Genomic DNA, 6,439 nt, shown 5'->3' on the forward strand with positions numbered 1-6,439 from the left:
GCTAGCCCGGTCCATGTAATCGACCCCTAAGTCAGTCAGTCAGTCATAGTGTAGGTAGTTTGCTTTATGCATGTAGTACCTTTTTGTATATGATATGATCAGTTATTTAAAGTTTGTAAATCAGTTTAACTTGTTTTATTTATTAATGCTCTACATCCCTTTTGCTAAGTCCACCAAGATATTGGGGAATTTTTCCGCGGTTTGGGTTTTGTTTCAAGGGGATTTGCGCAGAATTGCCCCCTGGAATACCCGATTCTTTCTTATACGTCACAACTGCGAATGTGCCGTAGAGCCTTGAACATTATTCACGATGTAAAGAAACGAGAAGCGACGAGCATTGCTTCAAAACATTCCAGGCGTAAAAATCGAGCAAATCTTTGAGAATCTATGCAATTTATCATCTTATGTTTGAATTACGAGCATTCAATTGAACACAAATATAGGGTGGTGCATGATTATCTAGATATAGAATTGTGTAAGTCGTGATTGTTAGAGGGTGATTTAGAGAAAACTCTAACGTGAGTGTGTTGGCTTAAACATAGCCGATACGCTGATACAGTGCAATCGTGTGAGTTTCCCCAGACTGTATTACAGTAGGGTCCAAGCAAATTTATACAAGGCAGGTTGTCCAACCCAGGTAAGCCAAGTTAACGATTCTTTTCGAGGAGCTGCTCAATGTTGTGTTAATACTGTGTTCATATACAGGGTGTATAAAAAAAAAGGTAATCCAACTTTGGTGCGCTATTGTACGTGAACTACTCATTCTATTAACGAATTTTTTTCACATTCCGAAAGGTTAGGCTTTTAACTATCGAATGACATGTTTTTGATACCAAATGGTGAAAAAATGAGCAAATAAGAGGCTGAGAAAAATTGTTAGTCGAAATCGCATATTTTCACCTCTGAGAGTTGGGACTAAAACCATTGAAAATTAACTCTCTTTGGGACTTTTGCTTTTGAATAAACTACCCGCATATGCATATTAAGTAGGAATAAGGAGAACATTCCAAGCAATGCGGCATAAAACCAGTGCAAGCTGTGACATGTTCATGATTAATTGTTTTTTTCTTTTGTTATGCACTGCTTTAATTAGGCTCAAAGGTGAAAATATGCGATTGCGACTAACATTTTTTATCAGCCTCGTATGTGCTCACTTTTTCACCATTTGGTATTAAAAACATGTCATCCGATAGTTAAAAGCCTGATCTTTCCGAATGTGAAAACAATTCGCTCATAGACTGAGTAGTTCACGTACAATAGCTTGTTGAAGTTGGATTACCTTTTTTTTGATACACCCTGTATATATATATATATATATATATATATATAGGCAAAAATGTTCTCCGTGTTTACCATACTTACCCAGTTGCCGTATAACGTACGTACGCTGTTAATAACATTTAACTATCATCGGTCAACTTCGTAACACAACGCAACACTTAGATTATGCACAGAATGTATCTGTTTCAAGTTCAAAGTACAAACATTGTCTTGTCATTAATGTAAGGGTTAATGTCGTGCAAGTGCACTCATATAGCTTTGTAGTGGTATTAGTGTATATATACATAAGATTTTTATCTGTACATAATGTTCTTAATGTATTCCTAATGTATTTTCAATTAAATTGTAAATCCATTGTACTTTTACAGTAAGATGGATCGATAAAAGATTATTATTATGGTGATTTGGCAATCAGCCACGACGTCACAATCGGGGGGCGTTTTCAATATATTGAACGAGATCGCTTAAAATTCGTGAATCGGGATGTTTTGCTCGCTTCAGGACAAATGACAAATCATTTTTTTGAAGCAAATGCAATGAATCGAACGAGAGACGGCGAAGCCTATACGGGCATATTGCATGAATCAAGCAAGCAAACAATTTTTTATGTTTGCGAAGATGTTTGTGATGGTATATAGGCAAAGCATGGTGTGTTGTATATGTTAGTGACGACTTCATCCTTTACTATCAATGTATGTTGCCGGGCGAAGGAACTGCAGTGGAAAATGAAAAAGTTAGGGTTTATGATTAACGATTTGTATTTGTCTCTAATTTGTTGTTTTGTGAATTCTTTTGCAGGACACAACTCCCAAAAATCGCCGTTATTCAAGGCTCTGATTAATAGCTTTATGGCTAAGTTCTCGTCTCGTCGCAAATTGGAAACTGCGGTTATGAATTGTTCTTCTTCGGTGGCAGACATTTTTCGCCTTGTTCGTCTTGTTGCAAACGTGGTAACCTTTATAAGTAATAAATATATATATATATTTATTTTTCGTTCCTTTTACCTCTCAACATCAAAATTTTCAACATTCAAATACAATAACTGACTCTTGTGTTTCTTCCCTTCAAATTCCATCTCACAGTTTTGAGCACTTCCTACTTTTAGTAATTAAGACTTATACTTTGATATTTCTCTTAGATCAAGGTCACACTAAGACCCCGTTCACACGAGACCGGTCGAATTCGAGACCATGCACGAATTCGTCCAATTTCGCCTTGCGTTCACACGGGACCATTGAAATCGGACGAATTCGAGCATTGTTTACCGGACGAATTCGCGACTAAAAAAATCTAGGTCTAGTTTTGTGCCGGTTCGGTTTTAAAATTTCGCAGCCTCGTGTGAACACCGAAACCGGGCGTTTTCAAGACCTTTTGGAATCAAAATTAATCATTACATGAAGTACAGCCCTGGAACGTAAACACAAACCACAATATTGCGACAGTAAACTGATATTTTTAAATAAAAAATGAATGATAAAAAGTTGCTCATAGCAGTTGCCGTTTTATCATTGCTATCGTCGATAGTGGGGCTTATTCAATTATCCGTTTTGGAAGCGGCAATGATTTATTTGCATCGAGAAAAACGTCGCAAAATGCATCCACAAGTGATAACGTATTCATCTGCATCGGTTGTCCGACAGTGGTTGGTGCATATAAAAAAGAAACGACGTAAACCACGAAGAACTATGTGGATTCGACCAGGACGAACGTCTGTATGGTGGGACAATTTTATAAACAACGTGATGATTGACGAAGAATGGCGAGAAAACTTTAGACTATCGAAAGTAAACTTTTTTAAGTTGTGTCACAAACTCGAACCATATCTCCGCAAGAAAACAACGAATATGCGAAGAACCATTTCCGTGGAAAAGCAAGTTGCCGTTACCCTTTATTATCTGGCCGATGAGGGTAGATATCGTAAAGTAGCGAATGCGTTTGGCTTGGGGAAGAGCACTGTTTCGGGAATTGTTCGAAGGACTTGTGGGGTTATATCTCGGCCCAAAGTATATAAAGTTACCAAAAACTAAAGAAGAAGTTCAGGAATCAGTAAATATGTTTTACGAAAAACATGGGTTTCCTCAATGCATTGGCGCCATCGATGGAACCCATATTTTCATCAAACAGCCTCATGAAAATCCAACTGATTACATCAACAGAAAGAATCGACACTCAGTGAATGTACAAGCTCTATGTGATTTCAAATATTGCTTCACTGACATTGTTATTAAATGGCCTGGAAGTGTGCACGACGCCAGGATATTTTACAATTCTGCATTGAAGGAGATGTTAAACGATGGGACAATCCCCCCACTATACCGCACACTCGTACCTGATACTGCACCAGTACCTGTATGTATTTTGGGTGACCCAGCATACCCTCTATTACCTCGCCTTATGAAGGAATTTCCTGGTGGAGGAAACTCTGTCAAAGAACAGTTCTTTGGTTACCGACTCAGTTCTGCCAGGATGGTCATAGAATGTGCTTTTGGAAGACTCAAAGGCAGATTTGGTGCTCTTCGCAGAGAGATGGATATCAACATTGATGAACTTCCCCAAGTGATCCATACGTGTTTCATTTTGCACAATTTTTGCGAAATTAATAATGATCCATTGGTGCAGGAGTCTGTTACTCTTGGTTTACAATATGAAAAGGAATTCCAACCTGCACATAGTCCTTCAATCAGAGGCAAAGCACTGAGGCTCTCAGTAAAGACATCCGAAATGCATTTGTTGAATTTTTTGAATAAATATGATAATTTGGGACAATGAATTCATTTAATATTTTCACAGTGTTATTTCTCCCTGTGCTTGAGATTTTGGGTGCATTATAGGATTAGCAGATCCTATGTAGAATGTTTTGTAAAAATAATTTTATCAAATTGTTGAATTAAATACAACATATGTTGCTATGACTAGTTGCTATGCCAGCTCACGCTCTGAAGTATGTGCAAATGTTTCTGTTTACAAGCATTTCAATCTCACCAAGATTTGCATTGTTTTCTGTTATTTTCAAACTATTTAAACTATTTATTTATTTATTTATTTAACAAATTTTTTGATATAATGAGCTTTAAACTGAAATATTTACACAGAATAATTATCATTAAAATCCCAAAGCTTAACATAATTATTAAATTTAAATAACATTCAAATTGAATTTAAATAATATTTAAGTATTGAACAATTTGGGTCACTTTCTTATTGTATGTTTTTCAGTCCAACTGAACTAACTGGTTGTGCTGAGGTTTCAAGATTTTCCAGCATATCATACTGGCTAAAACCTAAGTAGGGATGTTGAAAAGCATGTATTCCACTATGAATATGATTGGCTGTTGCTGTTTGCTCTTGATTATCTTTTAATAAATTACCAAGAAGAGTGAAACCCTGGCTGATTGTTGCTGTTAGGGTGGTCAGTCCTGTAGCAAATGAATCCATTGTTTTTTGGTATTTTTTCTCTGACTCTTCCATTTTCTCTGTAGCTTTTCGTTTCAATGACAACTCTTCCTTGGCAATGGCTAGTAGCTGTGACTCTGTGGCAATCTTTTTGCTTAGCTTAGCATCTTTTTTGTTATTTAAAAACGTCAACAAGCTCCTTCTCCCATCATCTTTTGATTCATTCTCGACGCTTTCTTCACACAGTGGTTCATCTACTGGGTCAACGCTGTTTGAAGGCAAGGAAGAATCTTTTTCCAATAGCAATACATCAATGTCTTCAACAACATCTTGTCTGGAGCTTTCTATTCCATTTCTCACACACTCAACTGCTGGCGAACCTCCCCAAATAGCGGAGCATTCATCAAAAAACGTTGTGACAATTCGCCCCCCGCCACTTCTTCGTCCAGAATCTAAAGCTTTTTTATAACCTTTTCTTATTCGTTTCAGTTTGCTCCATATTCTTTCTTTATTGAAAACATCACCACAATGAGGAAACTGGCTTGAGGTGGTTTTTGGGTACCCTTCCTTGAATTTAACGACAAGGTCTTCATTCTTTGTTTTAACAGAATTCCAGTCTACGCCTTCGGCGGCTTTTGTCGACTTATAATCATTAACAACGCTGAGAAGTAATACTATTTCTTCATCCGTCCACATAAAATTTTTTTCAGCCATTTTAAAAAGTTTTTCCCGCGCTAACAGCAGCTTTATAGTGCCTCATATGCGCATGCGTCAATAAATGATTACGGTCTCGAATTCGTCCGGGTCCGTGTGAACACTTTCTGACCTGTAATTCGACCGGTTTCGTGTGAACAGCTGTAATCGGACGAATTCGTGCATGGTCTCGAATTCAACCGGTCTCGTGTGAACGTAGTCTAAGCTTGCTGCAGCACCGGAGATGAAAACCTTTAGGTCCAAAGGTAAGAATTGCTATCATTCGCTACAATTCCTAAAAAGTGCAAATTCTTGGGTTTCATATGACGTCAAAAATTTGATGGGAGGTCCACTCTGATCTAAATCAAGACACATTTATCAAAATGAATTAATTGTTCACTGCATATGTTGGGCTTGTGTTTGGTAGCAAATATTTGCAATTCTGTAGTATTTGCTCACTCCGAGACAGCGTAACCATTATGATAATACATTTTAGACTGACTTCCCATCATATTCACTGCAATCATTATACAATATTTTGTTTAAATTGAAAACGAGAATATTATTGAACACTACATATTTTTCTCTTACAGTAGATGGACTTTCTAATACTAAAGTTTCAGAAGGTAAGTCCTTGGTAACGTAGATAAGAGATCTCCCCTAGCACCATATGTCCCAATGAAAACTTTATATACTTCACTGCAGCTGTGGAATAACATTTGGTTTTTTTGAGAGATTGGGAGTAAATGGTTCCGTAGACATAGTCCCGGAAAAAACCCCAACTTTTTACGGTGTATAACCCATTGTTTTAAGTTTAATTATGTCATGATATTTTGATTTCAGATAAACCCTTGATTGCTTATCTCCATAACTTATCACCCATAAAAAAAAGCCAGAGAGACAACATGTACTTCAACATGACATTACAAACGGAAGATAGAGCATATAGATCTGTGTGTTTCTCGCCAGAAAAACACCAACGTTTTTTGGCAAAATACGAGTCGTTGTCGCCGCTGAAAATTTAAAAGTTTCAGTTAAAGAGGAACGACAGATCAAACGAGGACGAGATTCA

At 37.1% G+C, this 6,439-nt stretch overlaps 1 pseudogene; it reads left to right on the plus strand.

Annotated features, from left to right (window-relative positions):
• Nucleotides 1-2,542: 2,542 nt before the first annotated feature.
• LOC114530804 lies at nucleotides 2,543-4,050 on the plus strand (annotated as a pseudogene).
• Nucleotides 4,051-6,439: the final 2,389 nt, after the last annotated feature.

The sequence above is a fragment of the Dendronephthya gigantea genome, unplaced genomic scaffold, assembly GCF_004324835.1.
Source record: "Dendronephthya gigantea isolate DGI-Jeju-01 unplaced genomic scaffold, DenGig_1.0 000066F, whole genome shotgun sequence".
NCBI classification, from domain to species: Eukaryota; Metazoa; Cnidaria; class Anthozoa; order Malacalcyonacea; family Nephtheidae; genus Dendronephthya; species Dendronephthya gigantea.